General features: G+C 44.3%; 1 long non-coding RNA gene across 1 annotated transcript; it reads left to right on the forward strand.

Annotated features, from left to right (window-relative positions):
- The first annotated feature begins 19,092 nt into the window (after positions 1 to 19,092).
- On the forward strand, positions 19,093 to 22,784 carry LOC308481193. The gene is made up of 2 exons (XR_013988521.1): positions 19,093 to 19,353; positions 22,462 to 22,784. It is a non-coding gene; the product is annotated as an uncharacterized lncRNA (long non-coding RNA).
- Positions 22,785 to 27,426: the final 4,642 nt, after the last annotated feature.

Consider the following 27,426-nt stretch of genomic DNA (forward strand, 5'->3'; position numbering starts at 1 on the left):
CAAAATGTGAAATCTCCAAGCCAATTACTCATAATTTTCCCCTTGGTTTTGCACTCTGGTTTGATCATCGTAAGGAGATGGGGGAAGAAAATATGGTGACCTAATTGGCCTTGTTAAGAGGCTAATAAAAGATGTAAGGAAACAGGATGGAGTTGAGCGTAACAGTCCTGGGGTTAGCGCAATCACACCAAAGCTAGTGGCCAAGGAAGGGGAATCATCTGAAAAGGCTTTACACCTGCTATTGGCTCCCCTGTTGCATCTTTTTTCGTCACTACGCAACGGTGAGAGAAGCTTCACGTGCCAAGTTTTCTCTACTGAACATAGAAAATCACACCTGTCCTGGCACCAAGGATGGCTTGATTGTGAAGTAGGCTTCAGGTTTCAGCTGTGGCAATTAATTTAGAGCTCATTTTAAGAAGAAGCAGATTTTGGACAAGCCTGGGCTGCCAGAATCATTCATACTATCTAGACTGATGTGAGTTTCCCGTGGTGTTGTCTGAAAGTCATTTTGGACAAGACAATGGTGTGACTGAAGGCAGAATGCTGGACTAGATGGGCCACAGGCCTGATTCAGATGCATGGAAGTCTACTTGTGGCTTTTTCCTTGCACATATCTCGTCTTTGATATACATGCAATTTATCTTTGCCATTACATTGTCAGATCTGGATGCCACAGTCACTGCCATGTCTTTAAAAGAGATGAGGCAACCCTACTCTTACGTCAGTTCACATAACCACTCTGCATGTCTGCTTCTCCATCTGCCCCCAGTCCAGATTACCTCATTAATGTGACAAACCATCTGCAAATGTCCAGAGAATTACTTTAATGTGGGGGCAAGGGCTATTAAAATGTGCAATAACCTATCTATAGTCTGCTGTAGAGCAAGGACAGCATCATCTACTCTTGCATTTCTGAAGTGGTTCTAAGCATTCTTCACAAGTAATGCTTTGAAAATGGGGAGGTTGACATGTAGTTTAATTTTCGTGTTCTTAATATAATGTTAAGGGGCATTTTAAATCTGTTGTTAGCTGTCTCGGGAGGGTTGAAAATATAAATCTCTAACTTCAGTTTGCATCCCCCATGCAGCTTCATACAACTCAGTTTACCCTTACTGCTCTCACAGACCATTGGATGAAAGAAATGGTACTGTATTTGCAACAAGCCCTGCTTGGAGCTAATGTTTAGGGAAAACTAAGGCTGCAGTTCTACCAGAGAGTGAACCCCAATTAAAATGAGACTTACTTCTGAGTAGACATGTACAGGATTGCATTTTTACTCCACTGAAAGTCTGCATAATTGTTTGGTTCAAAAGGCAAATATTCACTTCTATATTCATACTGAAAATAGTAGCTGGTGTTCAGTTCCTTCCAGCAATTAAGAGTTACATAATTGTCCCTCAATAGCTCTGAGCAATACTATGTTTTGTTATTTCCATCAAGCCTCACAAATGTTTCATTAGGTAATTTGACAAGGCTTGTACAGTCCTTATATGCACGTTGGAAACTATTAGCCATAAGTGAAGCTGGATTCGAGAGGGAAGGAGTGGAAGAAATCTGCTTTTGCGTGGTTAGGTTATTGTAAATTCCATGGCATCCATTAATCTTCTGACAGCAGATTCTGAGAATTTGAAGTGGGTACCTCCACCCTAAGAGCTAGTCTATATAAACAGTACCTCACACAGGAAAAGCTATTCCTAGTCTGTACCACTGTACCGCTGGGGGAATCACATGATTGAATGTTCCCTCCCTATTAAAAGCATACCTGCACATGGAAAGTTTGTGTGTCAGGCAATAAGAATTCTACTACCGTCTTCTTTCTGACATGCTCGTTGTCTGTGCATGGGGAGATTTTGAGAGGAGCATTCAAGTGAGCAAAATTAAACTCCCTCCTGGAGTGATATAATCTAGGAACAATTTAGGGCACCTACTGGGTGGGGAAAGGCTTTGTCCCATTCCACAGTATGTCCACTCTTTTGCTGAAAGAAATGAAATTGCTCGCCTCCTGCAGTCCAAAGTGGTGAGGTCTATTCTACCTCCAGGAAGCCAGGGAAATAATAAGCCAACCACGGCTGATACTTGCAGCTCATGGTGATCTAGGAGCCCCTCATTCTGCCCAAACTATGAACAATGATCTCATGAGAATAAACCAATTCTCCATCTGAATCTAGATCAAGGCTCCCACAGCTTGAAATGAGAATTTAAATACATTTTCTGCTTTGACCCTACAATCCAGATAGGAAGAGTTTTCTCTCTGCCTGTGCCCATCAATTTAAAATTCCAAATTTGCTTTGTGCGTGCATTCACATGCACACATCCAGCAGCACTCTACTGGTCTGAGAGACCCCACTCCACAAAACTCCACCACAACAATTAAGGAACATTGGCAGCCTTTTGCCAAAAGGCTCAGACTACTCATCCACAACATCGCACCAGCAAAATTCCTGACAATGGTTGGTCATACACAGGACCCTTGAAATCAATGAACACAATAAGTTTGACTTAATCGTTTCAATTGACCTTGAGTATGACTTGGATACCACTCAGTAGGCAAGACAGGCAATGTCCGCCTAGAGTGGCAAAGCAGCGTGAAAAGTTCAGTGCAAATTCTTGCATAAATATGGGAAGGTTGGCACAAAGTAAGCGGTGTCAAAAGGACATCTACCTCTTTGCCTTCTGCACAGAACATGCTTGGTGTGAAGATATCCTGGAATTGGCAACCATGCCCTGCTGGACCAGACCAAAGACCTATCTAGGCCAATATCCTGTTTCCCAGAGTGGTCCGCCTGATGCCCAAGGAATGCCCACTAGAGCCTACACTAGTTCAAAAGCATTCTCAGCATCTGGTTAACTGTAAAGCCCTCTCAGGCTTAAAGCTCTTAATTATTTCTTCCTCCTCCCAGCCACATGGCTTTCTGCATAAAATCCCACACATAGCCACACACCCAAAGTGATTTGCCCTCAAATCTATGAGGGGGCGGGCTTACGCTGCCTTTCATAGATAGCATATTTGCTTTTTGCTGTGCTCTACTTGGATATGTGTGAGTAAGCAGATATTACAAAGGTCTCTTATTTCAAGGAAACGGGTCATCTGATTGTGTAGCTCAAATCCACTTGGCCAAGTGGAAACTGGACTGGTTCTTGTGAGGAAGGAGGTTTTGTAACAGAATTCGCAAGAACCCTGAACACTTCAGAAGGCAAAACAATGGCATAAAGTGGATTGTGAATGGTAAGGATGAAAATATAAGCAAGGTACTTATTTAGTAGGTGTGTCCCACAAGCACCCACCACACACAAACAATGTCACCCCTCCCCTTTTTATCCCAACTCCTAGCATAGAAATCAGTACTACCTTTTCTAGAAAAAGAGGTGCTGGAATTCACCATGAATGCCTCCCTTGTTCTCTTATAATGGCAATGGCGTCCACTTGAAGAGGTGTCAGAACTGAGTTCCAGTGAGTTCCGGCTGGAAAAAAGTCCTGGTGGGTGTGCAATTGCACCCATCCCCTTTCAGACTTCCTAAATGAAAAGGCCTCCATGAGTCATGTTTGAACTAAATCCAGCATGCTACTGCTAACACTTTTATGTAAGTTACCTCCTTTGAAAGAAGCAAGAGAGGGACCTGATATGCCCTTGACAGTTGCAGCTAATTGTTACAACAATTTCACCCAAAATTCTGGCTAGCACCCAAGAGCTATTACGATTACCATTGCTTAGCCTGTTCCTGATATTAAGAGAGCTTTCAGATTTGGGAAGCAAATTGCTGTCTCTCTTCGTTTATTCTGCAGCCTTTACACCTTTTTGCAGCTTCCCGCACATAATTTTAAGAAAGTTAGGAAAAGAAACCTTCCAGATTTATTGAATATGTTTTCTGTACCCCCTCCCCCTGACAAAAAAGGAAAAGCTGCTTTTTTCTTTTCTTTTTTTGGCTTTGCATGTCACACCCAAACTCCAGTGCTAAATTACAGCTGTTAGAAAGGAATCTTTGTTATTCAGCTTTGCCCCCATACTGTGCCTGAACTATTAGCATTTCCATTTCTGTACCCTGACGTGTGCCATGCCGCAGTCTGCAGCCTCCCCACTCCCAAATTTTCAAATGCACCGCACAGCTTTGGGCTCATGGCTTCCATTAAAGAAAATCAGCAGGAGACAGAAAAATAAAATTCCAGGCTCCTCCGCCCCTCACTGCCTACAAGACGCCCACAGGGAAATAACAGGAAATTCTCCTGTTAGAGATGCCCTGACACTCTTTCACTGCTGAGTCAGATACTTGTTTCCCTTTCCACTAAGATGCTCCCATCTTCTGCCATGACCACCAGAAAATTGACATAGTACTAGGAAGGGCCCAAATGACTGTCAGAGGGTTGTAGCTGATGCCGGTCCTTCTCAGAGCAGACCCACTAAAACTAATGACCATGATGACCTTGGGTTCATTCATTTCAATGGGTCTACTCTGAGTAGGACCAGCATTGGCTAGTCCCAACCCTCCTAGGCCACATGCACACCACACGTTTAAAGCATGCGCGCAAACCCTACAAAAAATAAACCCTGGGAACTGTAGCTTATCCCTCAGAGCTACAATTCCCAGCACTGTTAGCAAACTAAAGCTCCCAGGGTTTTTTTATTTGGGAGGGCTGCTTTAAATGTACGGTGTGTACAGCCCTTGTCTCCTCTTCCCCCCCCCCCCGGCAATCAAGTTAGGACCCCAAATCTGTTTTTTAACAAAGGGTTTCCTTGTCCTTTACTTGCACCTTATCTGCCCCCCACCCCCACCCTGATCCCTTTAGGCTGAGGTCTAGTCTGAGGTCACACAACACTGAAGGCTGGTTTGAGTGGACTCTATGACTTCAGACTGCAGGTGTGTGTGAGGTTATATTTTTGAACGCTTCCCCATATATAAGCTCTCTCAACAAGCAGAAATCTGCCACATCAAGGAGGAAGTCTCTGGCCCAGCCCTCTCCTCAGGGTGCTGGTTGTTGTTTAAACTGACAGGAAGTTGTTAGGTTTTTTTAAGAGAGCCCTCAAAAATTGCATTTGCAGCCCCACCCACAATCTGAAGTGGTGCAGTTAGAGCCTTAGGAACCTGCTGTGTGTGTTTGCCCCACATGAGCAAGCAATCTGGCTCCACCACTGCCTTTTCATTTCATTTCATTTCATTTTTAACTTTTTCCAATCACTCGATTCTGAGACCCTGGCTCACCGAGCCAAGTGATAGTTTAATTGCACTCAATTGCACCCACTCATTTTACCACCACCGTCTGGAGCAGAGTGCCAGCACACATTTTAGTGGTGGAGAAGAACGAATACCACCATGCGTTAACATGCTTTTAAAATTTCAGAACCATTTTTTTAGGAGAGGACTGTGTTCTCAGAATGCGGTCAATGGAGGTGGGAACAATACTCACATTTTTCAAAAAGAGACAGCCACCATTAGGGCAGCTCTCCACTCAGGAAAATAAACAAGAGGACCTAAAACTACCCAGACCCTCCAAGTGTCTATTAAATAAGACATCCCTATTTTCATCAGAGAAATATTGGAGCGTATGCATGACAAGGCTGGCTGAACATATTTTGAAGGGACATAATGCAATTACCATCTGAAGCAGGGGCAGGGAGATCTTACACCATTAATTCCAGAGTCTGAAGAAGGTAGGGGAAAGCTCTGGCCCTCCAGTTGCTGCTGAACTGTTGGGTCCCATCAGCCCCAGCAATTGCAGCTGGTGGCTAGAATGGATGGGAGTTGGAGGAACAACCTGGTCCACACCTGGTCTAAAGTTACCTCGCTGCACAACCAACCCAACAGTGACATCTGCACAGAAAGCTTAATTCCAGAAATGTGTTGGCAAAAGCTTCCGTTCCTCACTGATGAGAGGAAAGCACTCACTATGTCCTCACTGGTACTATTTTATTTGATGGCCATATCTTTAAAAGAAGAGGTGAGGTCGTAGAAGGGAGTGATGAAGCTAAATGGCCATGGTCAAAAGTGTGTGTGTGTGTGTGTGTGTGTGTGTGTGTGTGACATTTATTTATTTGTTTTCACAGATTGATCAGCCAAAAGCTATCGAAGCAGTGTGCTATAAGGTAAAGCACGAAAGATACAGACACTCAGATTAGTAAAACTATTTGTACAATTACATAGTCAACATTCCATAAAATAACTGGGTCATGCTTCAGGGAAAGCCTGAAACAAAAACTTATTTAGCAGCTGCCTAAATATCAAGATATGAGGTGCTTGTCTAATTTGTGTTGGTGACTGATTCCAGAGCGCTGGAGCCCTCTGTTTTTAGAAAGACCAGACAATACCTACAGGAGATTCCTTCTCCTAACTTTATGCCACGTGTAGCAGTACTACATTATAGCTTACAGCTTACAGCTATATTTTTTCATGAGCCTATGGGTTAGGGAGCTGATCTTCTCTGGTGCTCCTGTTCCATTACTCGCTTGTGCTTCTCTATCCAATCAGCATCTTCTTTTCCTCCCCTCAAGTCATGCATACTTCCACCTGAAGCTGAGTGACCAGCATCTCAGGAAGGATGTGATGGTTGGTGACATCCTGTCAGCTCTATAGCCATGCTTTCGCATCAAAACCAGCAGCAATAATCTTCAGCCTCAGTCGCTGTGCATCTATTGCCTTCATCATTCATATATATGTCTAGATATGTATGCTGGATGGTTTACAAACTTATTTTAAAAATTCAAAATGCAATCCTTTTTAAAAAAAAAATAGTATAAATCAAAGCAGCACAAAAGATCTCATTCTAAAAGCCAGAATAGGGACCAGCAGTATACAATCACTATAAAAACCAACAAGAGGGAAAGAAATTCATGCAAGAATTGATAAAAGCGCACACACAAATATTTGTCAGTGTGGTGTAGTGGTTAAGAGCGGTAGTCTCATAATCTGGGGAACCGGGTTTGAGTCTCCGCTCCTCCACATGCAGCTGCTGGGTGACAATGGGCCAGTCACACTTCTCTGAAGTCTCTCAGCCCCACTCACCTCACAGAGTGTTTGTTGTGGGGGAGGAAGGGAAAGGAGAATGTTAGCCGCTTTGAGACTCCTTAAAGGGAGTGAAAGGTGGGATATCAAATCCAAACTCTTCTTCTTCTTCTTCTTGTCATGAAAAGTAAAAGGGCTGGTGTGTACAAAGACACACAACCCAGCAAAAAACCCAATGGAACTGCTCTTTAATTCTGAATTAAATGTCATTCTGACCCTGCTCCAGGGTCACAGTCACAACTTGTGACCCACCAAGCCAAACATGGTCCCACTATGGTCCTCTAGGGGTTGGTGTTGTTGTTTTTTTGCCTGCCAGGAATTGCAATAGTGGGTCCCATCAAACATCTAGTAAGCTAGAGTATTTGACTGTCAGGCTGTATTGGGCTTGATGGATCACAAGTTGCTTCAGCACAACAAATTGCCTGCCTACTAGTTTTTTTGTGAGAGAGTTTTCCCTTTTGGCAGATACATCTGTGGAATGCCTAAACTACTTTAAATTCTCCTAGGTCTATCTGTCTATAACACTCGCTTCTTGCATTTCCTCCAAAGGAGGCTCAAAGAGGCCTGGGTGAGGTTTTTGTTTATCTTCACAGCAAACTTGTGAGGCAGGGCGGACTGAGCTACAGGGGTGTGCTGAGAATCGCCAAGGAAGTTTCATAGCTGAGTGAAGATTTTGTACCCTTGTTTCCTTGAGTCGAAATCTGTCCATTACACCCAGAAGAGGTTCAGGAGGTTGTAATGAGAGCAGTTGGAAGAGGGTGTTAAGGATGTGGACTACTACTAATGTATAATTTTTTAAAAGCCAAAAAAGTTCCTACATATCTACTTCAGTCTAAGGCACAGATGCAGAACCTGCGGCCCTGCAGATGTTGTTAGGACTACCAACTCTCCTCATCCCTGGCTACTGAACTGGTTTGCACGTCTCTTCCCTCACTTGCTGGGCACAACATCAAATGAAGGTTTGCATGTGTGAAAATACCACAGGCAGAATTGCTTTTCAGAAGAGTTATTTCAATTCACACAATTGGCTGTGAATCATCAGTTTATGTGAAACTGAATGGTACAAGTGAACCCGCACTTTGAGTGTCAAGGTGCCCACTGGAATCGCTAAGCACAAGACTAAGCCTGTTGGATGACAGCCACATAATTGCTGGTTACGATGAGATACACAGTCATACCTCATGTTATGTCCGCTTCATGTTATGTTCTTTCAGGTTACATCCCGAGGCGACCCAGAAGTACCGAAAAGGGTTACTTCTAGGTTTCGCCGCTCACGCATGCGCAGAAGCGCAAAATGATGTCACACGCTTGTGCAAAAGCGATGAATCACAACCCGCATGTGCGTAGACACACCTCTGTGGGTTGCGCTTGTTTCATGTTGCGAATGGGCCTCCGAAACGGATCCCGTTCGCAACCAGAGGTACCACTGTATAGGGACTAGGGATAGAATAATCTGTCAGTTTTGGTTTTCTCAGTTTCTTCTTCTTCCAATCTTAAATTCAGCTCTCCACCTTTCTGCAGCAATTTGCAATTTTAAAAAAATCCAAATTAAATTGATTGGCAATGAGAATTTCTCCAAGTAAACACATGTGTGTATGCAGTTTTGACCAAAGTACACATTTTTGCAATAAATTTCCCCTAACATAATGTGCTTTTGTATGCTATTTTCACTAAAATACTCGTTTTTACGCACACTTTCCGCTAATCTGTGCATTTTTGTAAACACTGGTTGGTTGGTGAAATGCATCGCAAAATTCAGATAAGAGCAAAGTTCAAACGATGGCTGCGTTTCAGCTCTCACATTGTTTCAGAAACCACAAACTTGATAAATTTGCCTTTAAATGTGAACCGAATCAAATTTCTCACCCATCACTAATTGGGACTAACAGGGTTGTATCAAATGCTGCCACTGTGCAATTCTGCTTGCTCAGTGGGGCTTCCCTTTTCTCCCCCTCCCCAAGTGTTATGGGGGCCTTCTGGAACAGGTGGGGGGGCACAGAGAACAGGGGAGGAGAGGGAGGGGATTCCTGTTGTCTGAGCAGAATGCCTCTTGCATTGCACTGCATACAACCCAACGTGCAACTGCAGTTGCTCTCTAGTTCACTTAGAAAAATTTCCCACTTAACAACCTAACTCACAATCCTTTCCTAGCCATAAACTCCTTTTGTTATATAACTAAAGTTTTTTTACAAAAGAAAGAAAGAAAGAAATGAATACATGTTAATGATTTATTTGTTTTACATTTGCACACTGCCCACATAACTCAGGTCTCTGGACGGTTTACAGACAGTTAAAAATACAAAAACCCAATCCAAAATTTAAGCAATTAAAAAACCCCACTAAAGCCAATTAAATTGGGAAACAATTACCACACAGCAGAAGAGGGGGAGGAGGGATATTAGCTTTGCATAGCCAAACAGCAATGCTATTATCTCATCAGCATAGCACAGGCTGAGGCAGAATTATAAATAGCAGCAGCAGTAATGCTTGGGAGTTGCAACTTGGCAGTGCCGCTGCCGGCCACTTCGCTCTGGCTCTTGTTCAAGGAGCTGTAAAAAAGGGCTGGGATCACACCAGCCAGCCGGCCGGCCAGCCAGCCAGCAACGGAAAATATCCATCAGTTCATTGATTCTCTTGCTCCTGTCGCATGGGATGCAGACTGGCGAGCATCACACCTAAAACGAACAATCCGATTGACTGGGGACCAGCTAATATATTTGTTCTATTGCATTGCTTTCTAAAGAAAGCATAAGGAAGATGGGGACAGGGAACACAAACTGCCAAGGGCAAGAGCAGGAGTGGGGAACCTGTAGCCTTCCAGATGCAGTTGAACTCCAACTCCCATCAGCCCCAGCCAGCAGAGACATTTGTTGTGGGAGATGGGATTCGATGTCCAAAGACGTCTGAGAGGCCACAGGTCCCCCACCTCTGGGTTAGATAAATCTGTCTGCAGATCCGTGAAAGGACTCCCTGGGCAGAATGAGACCTTTTACCATCAGCAGGCCTCTCAGTCTATCTGCAGCTCCTATCCTATCCTGGAGGCAAGAGCCAGAAACCAAAGCTGGGCCGCCAATGTTCTTTGTACATTGTTCCATTTTGTCTGCACTTTGATTCTTGTAAGCTGGTTTCAAACTGAAAAGGGAGGGGATCAACATAAGAAGGGCCCATGTACCCTAAACAATACATACAGGAGGCAAAAGGTATATATCATTGTCAAATTGATTAGTCCCTAAAGCTCCATCTCATTTGCCCAAAGTTATTGAACTCTTTTTTCCCAAAATCTCCAACAAAAAAAAATTTTTGAGCTTTTTTTAAGGAAAGTTGCCAAGAAATCAACACTTCCAATATGGGCTTCCACTTTCGATATGGACTTTCCTAAACATTTTAACCAGTTAAAGGAATTTCCGCCCAGACACTGTTTTCAACAGATGAATCCCAGATATATCTGGGAAATTCCAGACGTATGGTAGCCTAGACCATGGGTAGGCAAACTAAGGCCCGGGGGCCGGATCCGTCCCAATCGCCTTTTATTTAAATCTGGCCCACAGACGGTCCAGGAATCAGCGTGTTTTTACATAAGTAGAATGTGTTCTTTTATTTAAAATGCATCTCTGGGTTATTTTGGGGGCATAGGAGTTCGTTCATTTTTTTTCTTCTTCAAAATATAGTCTGGCCCCCCACAAGGTTTGAAGGACAGTGGACCGGCCTCCTGCTGAAAGGTTTGCTGACCCCTGCCCTAGACTCTATTCCTGCGCTGGTGTGTCAGGAATAAGACTGCAGAGATTCCTATTCAGCCATGAAGCTCACTGGGTAACCTTGGGCCGGTCACTTTCTCTCAGTCTAACCTACCTCACAAGGTTGTTGTAAGAATATAATGTGTGTACTGGGGGGGGGGGGAGAGAGAGCAGAACCTTGTATGTGGCCTCAAGCTCTTTCAGTGAAAGATACAAATGTAATACATAAATGTTGTCTTTTTGTAATAGCAGACCCTCCAAGTGTCCCTATTTTCGAGGAACAGTCCCAGATTCACAGAAGTCGTCTTAGTTTCTGAGTCAATCCCGGAATGTCCTACTTTTCCTTAGGACGTCCCTATTTTCTTCTGTGAAATGTTAGAGGGTATGGAGTTATGCGACCCCCTAGCCAAGGAGATAAGTAACTATAAAATATTTACAAGACATCTGAAGGCAGCCCTGTATAGGGGAGGTTTTTTAATGTTTAATGTTTTATTATGTTTTTATAGAGAGCTGGACCATAAAGAAGGCTGATTGCCGAAGAATTGATGCTTTTGAATTATGGTGCTGGAGGAGACTCTTGAGAGTCCCATGGACTGCAAGAAGATCAAACCTATCCATTCTGAAGGAAATCAGCCCTGAGTGCTCACTGGAAGGACAGATCCTGAAGCTGAGACTCCAATACTTTGGCCACCTCATGAGAAGAGAAGACTCCCTGAAAACGACCCTGATGTTGGGAAAGATGGAGGGCACAAGAAGAAGGGGATAACAGAGGACAAGATGGTTGGACAGTGTTCTCGAGGCTACCAGCATGAGTTTGACTAAACTGTGGGAGGCAGTGGAAGACAGGAGTGCCTGGCGTGCTCTGGTCCATGGGGTCACGAAGAGTCGGACACGACTAAACAACTAAACAACAACAACATGTTTTTATACAGTGCTACCTCTGAATGCGAACAGGATCCGTTCCGGAGCCCCGTTCACATCCTGAAACAAACGCAACTCGCGTCTGCGTGTCTGCAGGTTGCGACCCACTGCTTCCAGGCATGCGTGTGATGTCATTTTGAGAGTGTGCGCATGTGCGAGTAGCGAAACCTGGAAGTAATGCGTTCTGTTACTTCCAGGTCGCCGCGGAGCGTAACCTGAAAACGCTCAACCTGAAGCATATTTAACCCGAGGTATGACTGTACATGTTGGAAGCTGCTCAAAGTGGCTGGGGCAACCCAGTCAGATAGTGAGAGAGAGAGAGAGAGAGAGAGAGAGAGAGAGAGAGAGGAGTAATAGTAGTAGTAGTAGTAGTAATAATCATCATCATCATCATCATAATAAAATTATTTATTGCTATTATTATTATTATTGAATAGGATGCCCCTATTTTCATTGGAGAAATGTTGGAAGGTATGTCATATTTGGTTTATTTCTGTGAATGCCAGGATGTCGTCGTGTAGCTCCCATTGGAGGATTTGTGGTGCTGCATCACAGTCCTGGATTTGCACGAAGCCAGGGGAGAAAAAGCAAAGGCAGGTTAAACAGCAGCAGAGACTAAGACATTGAATTGAGAAGGAGGGAGCGATGAGAGGGGAAAGTGGTGGTTTAAAACTATGGCAGAGTAAAGCAGGGGTGGGGAAAATTGAGAGGAAAATAGCTGTTTTAAACAACAGCAGAGGTCTGAGTAAAGCAGCACACATATCAGTCTGTTTCCTTAGTTGTAGAGGAAAGGGTGTGTCACTCTCCAGACTTTGAAAGCTCACCCATTCAAATACTCAAGAGAGATCTGCCGACTATTGCCTAACCATTAGCTCCAGTTGAGAAAGCATCTACCAACCAACCTAGACCATTCATCAGTAGTTTGCATAACGAAATGAAGTTTGCCAACAGCCGTAACAGGATCTAGATGGGGCAGTGCAGAGCCCTACATGGAAGCGCAGGGAAAGAGGCAGCGCATCAAACAACAAAGCGCCCCCACTTTTATTGCTAAATTCAGGCTAAGTGATCCTGTGAGGTTAGGCTAACAATAGCTGTCCCCAAGTCACCCTGAGTTTTTCATGGCACTACAGTTCATGAGGGATGCGGGTGGTGCCGTGGGTTAAACCACAGAGCCTAGGACTTGCCGATCAGAAGGTCAGCGGTTTGAATCCCCACAACGGGGTGAGCTCCCGTTGCTCGGTCCCTGCTCCTGCCAACCTAGCAGTTCGAAAGCATGTCAAAGTGCAAGTAGATAAATAGGTACCGCTCCGGCAGGAAGGTAAATGGCGTGTCCTTGCGCTGCTCTGGTTCGCCAGAAGTGGCTTAGTCATGCTGGCCACATGACCCGGAAGCTGTACACCAACTACCTCGGCCAATAAAGCGAGATGAGCGCCGCAACCCCAGAGTCGGCCACGACTGGACCTAATGGTCAGGGTTCCCTTTACCTTTACCTTTTACAGTTCATGAAGGCTAGGAGCTTGTGTTTGTCTGCTGCAAATCTTTGGTGTTTTGTGGCAGAGCAGGGAATTCTCTACTCCAAATCCAGCGTTCTGGCTATTCCACACACCGGTTGCCACATGCTTCCTTGCTTGATTTAACAGGATGGTCCAGACTAAAAGCCTGTTTTTACTGTCACTTGTAAAAATGTTAAAGATTCCCTGCTGGAAGGGAAAGGGACAACAAGATACACTCTTTAGAATGTCACAGTTAGATAAGCAGTAGGCAAGAGGTTAAAATCTAAGGTGTTCTTTATGGGAGCCCCCTGTATAAAACAAGCTGTTGGATGTTTTTATGATGGACTTTGGCCCCTAGACTGACAGAGCCCTGCTATTGCTTTGATCAGAGGCCTAAATAAATCTGGCTGATATATTTTTTTACAAGTTTTTACAAATTATTTTTCTCTGATAAGCACTTGAGATGTTCACCCAGTCTACTTATTTATTTATTTTTATTTCATAAAAATATTCCACGAGTGTAAAAACCTCAAAGCGTCTAACAGAGGGAATGAAACAATAAAATTAGCAGTAGAAACAGTTAAAAGCAACGATTTAAAACGTTTTTTTTAAAAAAATCAGCAGTAAACTAAAAACGAATTAAAACGCACACCAGCATTCTACATATCTGGGGAGGATTGTCTAAACAAAAATGTTTTTAGCAGGTACTGAAAACAGTACAGCAAAGGCACCTGCTTTCTGTCATTAGGCAGGGAGTTCCAAAGTTTACATGCTGCCACACGAAAAGATTGCTTTGTCTCAAATGCAGAATGGGTATTATGTGGCACCTGTAATGGTCTGTCATACTCGTGCAAAAAGAAAAAATAAAAATTGGAAGATGGTGTCCCAGATTTTGGCTTCAAAATTTTGCCAGGTATGCCCCCAGAGAACGCTTTTTCCTAGGTCACACACATACTCCAAATCTCTGAAAATGATGGAAGTAGGAAGAGGGCCCCCTCTGCTGATCTGAAGATTTTGCTTTGTCTCTGCACTGGATGTACATCTTTTTACTTGTAAAAGTGTGGAGTCCTGCAATTCAGGGGGTGAGGGGGAAACCCTACAGCTATCAAGACATTTTTGAAGACTTGCCCCAGTTCCTTTCTGGTCTGTATGGTGTGCCCTGCAGAAGAAAATTGCACAGGTACAGTATTTCTTCAAGCCAATGCAGAAAAGGCAGCCAACCCAGTGACTTAATGGCTCTAAATAGCCTTTGGCTTGAAATGCAGTAGTTAACTTTGGCAGCTTGTCAAGAAAAACATAGCCCAATAAGAAGAATATTTTAGCAGGCTGCCTAGGGAGAGGGTTTTTCCAAAATGCAAGTGGAACGCTCTGGTTTCATCAACAGGAGGAAAGAGGACTGCCTGTCGATATGTACAGAGCAGAGCAGTCGATAAAAAAAAACATGGAGAAGGTTCCTAATCAATTTTTTAAACAAAATAAATTACAGGGGACGTCACACAAAGAGCAGAGCACGATTCTAGAGGCCCACTCGTCTCTGCACCCAAATGTATGGGAAATGTAATGTTTCTACAGAAGTGCTTAATGTTCAAGGCATTACTCGGTGAATTATGCAGTCCTCACAGATCCCCCTGTGGGACTGGCAACAAGAGAACAGTCTGAGAATTCGAGGAATGACAACATTTTATTTTGCTGCTTTTCTTCTTTGTGTTCATCAGCTCTGAACTAGAGGGCTGCTCTCTGGTGGCCAAGTGAGGGATGTGCAACGTTAACCGTGGGGCTGTGCGCTGGGGAAGGAGGTTTGGTTTTTAACTTCCTCTTAGCCTCACCACAGAAAGCTAAAGGCCTGCAAGCAGCCAGAGACTGGGTTTGTTACCTCGTATAAAATGCCTTCTTTTGCAGATCCTAGCGCAGTGCCCCTTTCCGCTCTTAGAATCCTCCTTTCGGCCTCCCCGTTCCTCCACAAACCCTCCAATGTGGACAGCTGAATGCAAAATAGGTCAGGGCTCCTGCACCTTTCGTTGTTTTCTTCATAACTATTAAAGGTGCAGAAGCCCCTGTCATCTTTTTCACTTGACCCCCTACCTGGAAATGCACGTGGCTCTGTCATCGTTATCACTATGTTTTAAAAGAAAACCACCTTTTTGACATTTCTATTTCAGCCCGAATGTTACTAACTGCAGTGCTACAGGTTAATTGGTACAATTCGTTTCCAAGGATTGTTGTCATAATTAAACGCATCCTGCATTTTTAAACATGCTTTTGGTAAATCTGCAACCCCAATAAAGAATAAACGCTAGAACTTGCTTCATTCTCACAGGCCCCTTATATGTTAATTTAACATGCTGGAATAGCACTAATTATTACAGCCTGCTGAATGTGTGGACCATACAGTGTGAATGCTCGTTCAGTGTCATGTGCAAACAGGTCTTTTATCTCCTCCTTTCTGAGGATCCTGGTATATCTGCCCCACTTCTACATGATTCTTCCTACCCAGGGGTGCCAACTTAAATAAAATATTGGGGGGCCACACCCCACATAATCTCTCACAAAACACAGCATGCACACACCATTTGAATGGCAATGCCCATCAACTTGGGGAGTGGCAACCCCCTCAAATATTTTATTGGGGCCCCAAAAAGACCTCAGCCCCTAGGAGTTGGCTCCTATGTTCCTACCCCTCTCTTAGGGCTAGCCTTACCACTAGGTAACAAAAGGCAGCTCTCTGAGGGGGCAGGTGGTGAGGGAAGACGTGTCGAATGACACAGGCCACTCCATATCTCCAAAGCTAGGCTGCTGCTCTGAGGTATTGTGGAGGATGCTGTCCTGTTGCCAGGATTTTAAGGAAGGTCCTATCTGCACTATGCGTACATTTAATGCAGTGACATACCAGTCATGGCTTCCCCCAATGAATCCTGGGAACTGTAGTTTGCTAAGGGGTGATGGGAGTTGTTAAGAGACCTCAATTCCCTTTCAGTGAGCTACAATTCCCAGAGTTCCATGGGAAGAGGGATTTATCGTTAAACCACTCTGGGAATTGTTGCTGTCCGAGTGAGGCATCATAGGCCAGACACAAAAGGAAAAGGGAATGGGGAGGGAAGCAGGCATTCTGGCTATGCACCCAGCATACATTCTCCCTCTTCAAAGCATTCCAAGAACTGTCGTTTACCCTTCACAGAGCTACAGTTCCCAGCATGCTTAAACTACAGTTCACATGGTAGACTCTGCTTTAAATGTATGGTATAAGCAGCTGACGAATAAAGTCCTTTGTGCATTAGAGAAGCAAATTCCCTGCAGTGGCTGCTTCTCTGGCCAGCGCATTGGACTAGGCTGGGTTTTCCCTTGTCTACTATGTTCTCGGTGGGAGGCAGGGGGGCAGCTTAAGAGGTGCATGACTCACTTGCCTGCTTAACTTTTTCACCATGACACTTTGTCAGCTGAAACTCCCTGGGGGTTCATAGAGTGCATTACAGTAATCCACTCTAGGTGGGTTAACACTGAACTGAAAGTTTCATCTTGAAACCACCCCAACCCCCCACCAAAGAACCCAAGGATGTTGGGGACCAAAGGGAGGGGGGAAATGTCAAATATTTCATGGGGAAGAGGTAAAAAAACCTGAGGAACGTACAGGGGTGTTATTGAGGCAGCTTTTATTGTAAAGGGTCGCTTGGCGGCTGCTCCGAGCAGCGACAGCCGTACTTATCAGCAGTCCAGCCATGTTCTCCCCCAAAGCCTTGTGTACAGTGACACTCCTCATCCATTCCTGCTTTAAAGGCTGTAAAGTTGTGCAAGCAGAAGGTTTCACTAACTGAGTAATTCCAAGCCAATTCAGCATGATGCTGCAATGTTGTAGTTTCTGTAATGTTGCATCACTGTAATAAAATTTCAGGTGCTGATGCAACATTGCAAGGCTATACTGTACATGATGCATACATGAAATGTGAACACATGGAGTGCTGTTGGTCCATCCTGTTGGTCCATCTAACCGAGTCCTGCCTGCTTCAGTTGCCTCCATTGTCCATTTTTCGGGCAGTGGTCCTTCCCAGTCCAGCTCTCTGAAATTCCTTAGCTAGAGATGTGACGGACTGAACTGGAGACCTTCTGAATGCCAAGCATACATTTAAACTGCAGAAGAGCAAAATCTGTTTGCTGATAACCATGAAGCTTTTCACAGCAAACCATCAAGCCCTACAGCAAACATCTACATGTTTAAGCCTGGGAATTCTCCCTTCCATATTGAGATTTCCTTCCTTCTGTTGACATCCTTCCCTCTTCTGATGAAGCAACAGACATTAGCACACCGTCTACACACAAGCAGCCAATAGGCTGCAGCTACAGGGCAAGGCATTTCTTAAATCGGTGGTGGTAGGAAACTCACAGCCCCACAGGCCTGATTAGGCTACACTGGCTCCCAGTACGTTTCCGAGCGCAGTTCAGAGTGTCGGTGCTGACCTTTAAAGCCCTAAATGGCCTCGGTCCAGTATACTAGAAGAAGCGTCTCCACCTCCATCATTCTGCCTGGACACTGAGGTCCAGCACCGAGGGCCTTCTGGCGCTTCCCTCGCTACAAGAAGCCAAGTTACAGGGAACCAGGCAGAGGGCCTTCTCGGTAGTGGCACCCGCCCTGTGGAACACCCTCCCACCAGATGTCAAAGAGAAAAATAACTACCAAATTTTAGAAGACATCTGAAGGCAGCCCTGTTTAGGGAAGCTTTTAATGTTTAATAGATTATTATATTTTAGTGTTCTGTTGGAAGCTGCCCAGAGTGGCTGGGGAAACCCAGCCAGATGGGCGGGGTATAAATAATAAATTATTATTATTATTATTATTATTATTATTATTATTATTATTCGGCTTCCCAGCCCTCCTCATTTGGCCCTCAAGACAATTTTGGCGAAGCCACGCCTACCTGCCCTACTTCTGACATCAATATAGTGTCACCTGACATCATATATGCCGTCATATACTATCAGTGGCAGGGGTGCCAACCTGAATAAAATACTGTATTGTGGGGGCCACATAATCGATCACATGGTCCAGTGCCCATCAACTTTGTGGGGCCTCCTCCCCCCAAATATTTTATTGTGGGAGCCAAAGTTTCCATGGCCCTAGGAGTTGGCTCCTATGATCAGTGGTGCCAGCAAAGCACTGGCAATCAGCTTGATCAGTGGGCCTTACAAAGCACTGTGTCTGATTCGAAGCCTGGCAGACAAAACCAGGTCATCTGACATCAGGAGGTTGGCGGGGGGGGGGGCTTGCCAGCCTGACTCAGTTCCCCAGTCCTCTCTTAATTTAAGTGTGGAGAAAAAGTTGAAAAGAATACTGAGGTCCTCTTGTAGCTTGCGTTTGGTGTGCATCCTTCTTCCCCAGACAGGGATTTCCTTCAGGGGAGCAGTGGCATTCGTTTACCTCAGATCTTTGCCATGACACACCTGTCACTGTTCACCTTCCAAATTTTAATGCTACTTCGGTGATCACAGAGGCAGTGTGTGGGGGTGGGTGGGGGAACCCACTTTGTTCTAACATAACATGGAAGCTGGCTCCTTTCTTTAAAAAAAAAAAAAAAAGGACGCCTGGACATGTCAGTGACTGTCGCCGCTTGCCGGCTTACTTTACAAAGACTGGCTTTGAAGTACTCTCACAAATTGAAAGAGCTATGTCTTTTAAATGAGAAAGTACAAACTGAACCAAGAAAGGAATGATCAAAACCTTTTGTCCTCACAGCCTGCTGGCAGCTTCTAGAGGATGTGGTGTCAGCCTAGCGCACCCAGCAGAACACTTGTTCGTCGTGGGTGAACTTCATGGAAATATTGTTTGCATTCCGTTGCAAAAGGAGTTTCTTCGATAGAAATGGTTTGCTGGGGTCAGGACCAGTTGCAGCTATGAGATAAAACCTCTGGTATGGTGCCCTCTGGTGGGTCCTCTCCTATGTCAGTCAGCGGACATGAATGCACACACCACGTGGGCCTTCTTGCCAGCAAGCAGCCACAGTAGCAGCCCCATCAGTACTGTGGCATTTTGGAGTTACCTTTTACATTTCCCACAATGCCCTGGAGTGATGCTACATTGGGGAAAGACTCCAGAGCATTGTAGGAAAGGTAAATGGTGCCATACTGCTCAGAGTGTCACAAAAGAAGGGCCCCCATCAGCAATGGGCCTAGGCAGCTGCCCAGAAATGCCTATTGCGTCTTCTGATCTTGATGTGGAATTGCAGGTAGGCGAACTTTCTCTTAATCTAACCTCCAGTCAATGTGGGAAGACAGAAGATCGCCTAACCTGACAAGGCAGTGGGTGAGACACCAGCCACCTTAGCACCAGAGCAGAGGGCTAACATTTCGGATTTAAAAGTATAGTGGACAATGAGTAAGGAAAAGTAAAAATGAAACGTTGGTTGCTGTGCCAGCGTTTGCCTCTGCCACCTCCAAATGGGATGTAGATCCTGAAATGTTGCCCAGAAAGGATTGTGACTTTGAGCTGCTGAACATGAGCAAACACGTCAAATGACCAAGCTATTGTTATCAGCTGTGGGCAACAAGGAATTTGGTGACGTACACCTGCTGAAGTATTATTTATTTACTGAGCTATATCTTGCCTTCCCTCCTTCGAGGAGCCCAGGGAGGCAAATAGATACACAAGTTAAAAAGTTTTGTATTCATGGAATTAATATCATGGCTAGTTTAGCCTTTCCTTTTGTCCAGACGGGAGATATACTTCATTACTTTCTTACACTTGGTTCCTGTGGAATTATTGCCTTTTCTTTGTTCTATGTTCCATTATAAACCAACTTGTTTGCTTCCAACCTGACTGTTTAGACGTTATGCAAAGTGGGAATTGTCTTATTTGTTGCAAAAGGACTTCCTTGCATCCTTTCCCAGATCAGCTGAAGAACTGGAAAAATACACACCCATATATTTCATCACAAGGGCAAAGAGTGATTTTCCCATCTCCGAAAAAGAAAGAAAGAATTCACACTATGTCCTTTGTTTCTTAATATTCCTTCTTGAAAATTTACTTGGAGTTTGTACTGCCAAAGAGTATCACAGAACTATATGTCCAAACCGAGTAAAACATGGAGTGCTATCAAGAGCACACTATATCAGTCTGAAGAAATTGGCACTCCCTTGTGAACGCTACGTGTTCCTTTCTTATCTTGCTGGTACAGATCTCAGGCTTTTTAGTTTTCACAATGACATTTAAGTACATGTCACAGCCCTGTGGATAGTTTAGAAACAGGGTGGGGAAAACAGGGCAAGAAGGATTCTGATGTACTGGAGTTCAAGAACAAGGCAATTTTGCCACACATGAACACCAGAATTTGCTGTTGCTAAAGTATATCAGTATGTGGACAGAGAATCTACCATACCCAATTCCCAGGACTCCAGGTGGTTTACAACATGCTTCAAAAAAGTTACCATGTTTGTCCACCAACTTACAATACCACCATCCTCATCATTGGACATACTGTACAGCCCTCCCCAGGTACTGACTGCCAGACCCAAACTAAAAAGTCTGGCAATGCTTCCACAAGATGCTCAACTCTGGCAAGCTTCTAAGGTTTCCACAATTGTGGGGTGCTCCCAATAATACTTCTCTGTGTATCCTCAACATTTGGGCAGCTCACGGGTGGCATGGTGAGATGTCTGGGCCACAGGTGAGGAAGCTAGCCATTTTAGCATATTAGGCATTTAATGCTGTATAGAATACCCCCAGCACACTGATCAGACAAAGACAGAGAACAAGAACAGAACAGAACAGCACAAAACCCATGTGCTTGCAGCAGCCAAACTCTAGGGCCACATTCTGCACTAGCTGCAGCTTTTAAACCAGAGGTTGCCAGTGTGATACCTGGAGGCAGCAGTGTGCCTGCTGGAACTTTCTATGGTGCCTGCAAATTGTTGCTGGCATCTGCTTCAAGAGACAATGGAGAAGTGCACTTCTGGAGGCAAGATCAAGCTGTTGGACAGTTGCAGTACCTGCTGTGGCTGTAGATACCAATGTGGGAGAGACATGTTTTGTTGCAGCTGGGGCAGAGGAAGGCATCTGGTTGTGCTGCCGCAGATGCACCGTGGCGTTTCTTATCTCTACGCTCTTCCCAGCAGTCATTTCTCCTCTGTTCACTCCTATGGGTACACAACTTGACTGCCAGTCTCTAGGCACTTCAGTTGTCTGCAAGGGATTCCCACACGGTAGGGTTGATGTTGCCAGCCTTTACGTTATGTTTGCAGACATATTTGTAGCTTACAGTTGGTCTGCCAATTGACCAGGTACCTGAAGCCAGCTCCCCATAGAGCAGGGGTCAGCAGCCTTTTTCAGCCGTGGGCCAGTCCACCGTCCCTCAGACCATGTGGTGGGCTGGACTATTGGGGGGGAGGGGGGATGAACGAATTCCTATGCCCTACAAATAACCCAGAGATGCATTTTAAATAAAAGGGCACATTCTACTCATGTAAAAACACGCTGATTCCCAGACCGTCTGCGGGCCGGATTGAGAAGGCGATTGGGCCAGATCCGGCCCCCGGGCCTTAGGTTGCCTACTCCTGCCATACAGCATGTCTTTGGGGATCCTGCCATCTTCCATTCTGTGGACATGATCATGCCAGCGTAGACGTCACTGAGACAGGCCTCAGTAAATCTCCCCTCAAAAATCTGCAGTGAACAAGAGACTGTTTATTCTTGCTGTTCAGCTCCTCTTTGTACAGGCTCAGCCTCTCCTACATTGAATATGTCCCCTTAAACATGCCCACATTTCATTGGATGCCAGGATCAGACACCCTTCCACCTGTTCTGAACAGAGTAGAAATGCAAAGAGCTTCTCTCTACGAATGATGGTGACTGATATATTTGCTTTTTCCTGCATCAATTGGGGCTGGGGATGCTCACAGCATTTTGTGCTCATCTTTTTTTCTGTTCTTGTAGATATGGCCGCCATTTTGTTCATACCCCATGGCAGCCATTTTGTGTTATGTCATTCCCTCATGGCAGCTGGCATTTTGTGGCTGCCACCCATTATGCCTTCTCAAAAATCCAAATTTGTCCACTGGTCCAAAGAGGTTTGCCACCTCTTATCTAAACATTAATGAAGGGCAGCCCAATGTAGGAGTTCCCAGGACAGAAGGTAGATAAGCTCTCCATAAATTTCCTAGTTTTTGTCCAGAGTCTCAATATGGCATTCTTTGTACTATGAACACATAAACTTATTTTAAATCAAAATGATCTGAAATGTTCTTCAGTTAAATTGCTACCCACATAACACAATTATACATTTTGAGAGAAAGAAAGAATAAAATCTAAACTCCTACCCTTTAACTATGCTTCATTTTAGGTGCAGAAATGTGAGATAACTAAGCCAAGCAACACTGTCATGCTGCCTGCATGAACTGCACAAAATGTTCAGATCTATTACCGGTACTTCTTTTCTTCTCCCCCTTCCTGACTAGTGGGATCCTCATGTGCTTGCTGTAGATCTGTGACAAAAGTCTAATAGAAAAGCGAAGATAAAGCCTGGACTTTTCAAGGTGAGACAAAACGACTCATGACCCACATCTTCAGAACCGCAGTTAATGGCGATAATGAACACTCCGTGGGACAGCAAGCATTTGAAACTGGATCAATTGCTAAGCAAACTGAACAGCCTAGCAAAAGGGGGGGGAGTGAGCATAATACTGCAGAATCTTCAATAGCACAAAAGAAATCCACACGCTTTGACAGCAACCAAACAAGTTTCTGGATAATGAAATTGAACATTTGCAGATCTTATAAGTGCAGAAAATGGATTATTGGGTGCGGTGGAGAGGTGGGCTCTGCAGATTTTAATTAACTAAAAAATTTGATTTGATTTGAAAAGCCTTATTGAAAATGGACATGAAGCTAGATAATAAAACAAAGTTTCAATATTTATTTGCTAGGTTCAAATAGGCTGCTCACTATCCTCAGTTTGTTGCAGCCTTGCTACAAACTCTAAGATCATAAAATTGTAGAGTTGGAAGAGACCCTGAGGGTCATCTTGTTCAACCCCCTGCAATGCTGGACTACACACACACACACACACACACACACACACACACACATTTGCAAAATGTGTACTTTGGATCTAACTTAGGTGTGAGGGAGTGCTACTCTTATTACTAACTGGAACTTATGGGTGAAGGGGAGTAAAACTCATCTCCATCCTGCCTCACCTCCCTGGGCTGCACAGCTTTGATTACCCTCCACAAGCTTGGCTCTGGTGCCAGAAATGAATTGGTTTTGGGGGTAGAGAGTCTTCAATAAGCAGAGCTATGGGGAGATGTGGGGAGATAAGGCACGGGATCAACAAGCATATGTTTAGCAAACACAAGTCTGTCTGTTTGGGCTCTCAGAAGCAGGGCCAGATGAAGGCCTTTATTCAAAATATAAACAATAATAAACCATAAAATAAAAAAATATCTTTCAAAATGAAACAAAACCTACAGCAGGGTGGAAAATAATGTTGATGTTGTATACTTCCACTTTATATTTCAAATGCTGAGTTTGCAGTTTCTGCCAAGTTTTACTAAAGATTATTTAATCACTTCACCGAGTAGCGGGTTTGCAGCCGTGGTGAGCCACGAATCACAGATCCACCAGACTGGCCACTACTTGTTATTGGCAACCCACTTAGTGTGGTAAGTGCCCTTCTCTATGCTATAGTTAGCGTCACAGTTAATTCAGCTCTGGAGTAACTATGAAAGTCCCACTGCAAAGGCATGTGCCTAGCGTTCATAGCTGGGTCTACTGCATGCTGGTGAAAGCAGCAAAAAGAGCCTGCTTTGCTGCTTCCTTCATGTATTTGAGTAATCACCCAGCAGAGCTCTTCAAGTTGGTGTATAGGCTATTCACACCTGTCTTAGTGGACAAATCTTAGAACACCTCGGAGACCTTCTGTGAGTAGCTTGCTGGACACTTTGAGGACAAAGTTGCTTGTCTCCATAGTGGGCTGGATGCCGCAACTGATGCAGTTCCAACTGAAGACTCCAATGCTCCATCAAGCCATGTTTTGTTGGAATCAGTTGCAGTTTTTGCAACCTGCTGACGATGAGTGGGTGCCCTTCTTGACTGGGTTACCTGGTTGACACCAGAGTGTGGTGAATATGTCTTTGCATGGGGTGATGGGGGCAGGGGCATGTGCCTGCCACTTATAAATACTTCCACTTACAGACTATTCAAGCAGCCACAGAAACCTGCTTGTGTTTATTGTTGAAAGTGTCTTGCATTCCAGGGCTAGTTCTTGTTTCTGCTGGACTTTGATTTTCCCTGCTAGACTAGACTTCCTGCTGTGGCCTTACTTGCACCCTAGGGTTACAGCATCCACCTGCAGTTCAGAGTTTGCAAAGACTTCTCCACAGCACCACCTAACTTCCTTCTATTAAAGACCACTGAAAACAAAAACAAAAAAACTCTTCATTTTCCTTCTGTTAATTTTCTGTGGCATGAATTGCTAGTTACCATGGTGAAGAGTTATCATCATTAGAAGAGAAAGTGTGATCTGGGGTTTGCTAAGATGTAAAAAAAACCCCCCAAAAACCCTTGGGTATTCTGCTGCTATATCAGACAGAATCCGGATGAATAAAATCATAAACCATAGCTGGTTATTTTGCTAGACGAAGCCAAATGAAAGAGAAATCCTTGCTCTCACCACGCTACTGTAGAACCTCAGAGACACAAGCCAATTTAATGTGTCATCACTGCATTGCTTCTTCTTGCCACTGACTCCAGATGGAGCCCAAGAGGGCTTGAGGGAAGATACAATTGGGTCAGGCAGAGCACAAGGAGAGTTAGGGGGAGAATGTGCGTCTCTGTAAAATCTTTCAATTGTTTAGGGGTGAGGATCCTGTGGCCTTCCAAATGTTGGAACTCACTCCCTTCAGCCAGCATGGACAATGGTCAGGGACGATGAGAGTCGGGAGTTGGAAAACATCTGCTGGGCTCCCAGCTCCAGGCCCGTGGCCTAGTTCCTGCACTTTATTGCAATTAAGCCGAAGTACATGTAATTAAAATCACCACATATTCTTCTCCTGCCTTCTCAGCTTCTATTTCCCCACTCCCTCTCTTGTTTCCCTGTGTCTGTTTTAGACTGGAAGCCCCTCAGGGAAGAGACCTGTCACACCTGTTCTTTGTAAAGTGCCGTGTATAATACTTTATAATAATATACTGGATCAACCCTTTTTGCTTACTATGAAGTACCTACTAACACGCTCCCCACTTCTCCAAGTGGTGAGATGTTCCAGAGCAAGCTAAATATCCTTTGGAAGCAGTGTATGGCACATTTGCAATATCTGGGCTTATTTACAGGAATATAAACTGAGCAGAGGTGGAGGCGAACTGTAGAAGGCCCTGCACTCCCCAGAAAAAGTGCTGGACGGCAACATGAGGATGCAATGGAGGTAACAAAGTATGCCTTCTTTGCACCACAGCTTAAGAAGAATATTGACAAACTGGGACGTGTGCAGAGGAGGGTCTGGAAATCAAGCCTTATGAGGAACCGTTGAGGGAGCTGGGTATGTTTAGCCTGGATAAGAGGCAATTGAGTTATGGTAGCCATCTTCAAATATTTAAAGGGCTGTCACATGGAAGATGGAACAAGTTTTCTCCTGCTACAGAGAGTAAGACCCAAACCAATGGCGTTAAGTTACAAGAAAGGAGATGCTGAACTTTATGACAGTCAGAGCGGTTTGAGAGTGGAATGGACTCCCTCAAGAGGTTGTGGAGATTTTAAAGAAGAGGTTGGTTGGATGGCAGCCTGCCATGGATGTTTGGGCTGAGATTCCTGCATTGCAAGAGGTTGGACTAGGTGATCCTTGGGGTCACTTCCCAATTTACAATTCTATGATTTTATGATTCAGTGAGAAGAAGAAACAGAAGTAACTGGCAAACAGGACTGATGACTTCAGCAGTTTCTTCAGGATTAGTAATGAGAGGCAGAAGGCAAAGTTCAAGCCAGAGGAGGAAAAGGCGAATGAGGCTTCCTGATGCAAGAGAAATGACAGAAGGATGAAGGAAAAGCAAGCTCAGAGTATGTGAGTTCTTCACATGATACAGAAATAATGTTTGACAAGCGAGAGGCAACACAAATCTCATTAACACCACAAACACAGGTTCACATTGTTGCATTTATTTATTTAAAACATTTAACTCCCTCCCTTCGGGGGGAAAAATCAAGGCATCTGAAAAATAAAGGAATATACAAACAGTATAAAAAATACAAAAAGTTACAACTTTTTTTAAAAAAAACCACTGAAAAGTACCATTGTTGAAAAGAAAGAGGTGGAAGCCCAGCAGATCAAAACAATGAGAATAGCAGTTTAACACAGCAAGTCTTCAATGAAGATTCTCAACCATTAAAAGCCAAAAGCCATGCTGGAAAGGAAAGTTTCTGCACTCCCACAGAAGAACATAAGGAAAGGGGTGAGGTGGACTTTTTTAGGCAGGGTGTTCCTAGCACTGCTTTCTTTGTCCCTCATCCCAGTCAGATGTGAATTTTGGGCTTTTTCGTGTTAATACATCTGGAATAACAAAATAACTCCTAGTTCACAGTGAAATTGCAAGTCGAACAGGCTGTCTTGAAAGGCTGGTTGACTCTCACTAAAGGTTTTTAAAGGCTGGACAGTCACCTAGCACGAATACTGGCATAGTGGGTCCCCTGCATTGGTAGGGGGTTGGAATAAATGACCTCTGAGGTTCCTTCCAACTCAATGATTCTAAATGGGATTTACTGCTTGTGTACTCTGCCAAGATGCCTTGCAGGTTCTGTTGTTGGGGCAGAAAGAGCATAATAGATGTACGGTATTTTAACAATGAAGGAATTGGGCCTTTAGTGTTGTGACATCTACCCACTGGAATTCCCTCCCATTAAATATTAGACAGTGGAGCTCTTTCTCAGTCTGCATATACACTGGAATTGTTTTCAGATGTTTTAAATTGTTTTATTGTTTATATGTTTGCTATCCTGGGCTTTTGTGGGAAGAAAGGTGAGGTACAGACGAATAATAATAATAATAATAATAAAAAAATAAAATAAAAAAATAAACAAGCATTTAAATAAATGTTTTGTGGCAGCAAACTTGCTTAGGCCCCTCAGCCTGCTCCTTGTTGAAGGTGGAAGTAAAGGGGGAGGTGGGACATGTAAAAAATGCTCATACCTCAAGAATCTTCCCTCTACTTTGGGGGATCTGCTTCTGTTTGATCACCTCCTGTTTTTTGCACCCCGAAACCAGAAGCAGCATGCCCACTTTATTCACAAAGGAATGATAACCTCCACCTTGCCCATAAG

The sequence above is a fragment of the Podarcis pityusensis genome, assembly GCF_964106645.2.
Source record: "Podarcis pityusensis genome assembly, chromosome: 7".
NCBI lineage: Eukaryota > Metazoa > Chordata > Lepidosauria > Squamata > Lacertidae > Podarcis > Podarcis pityusensis.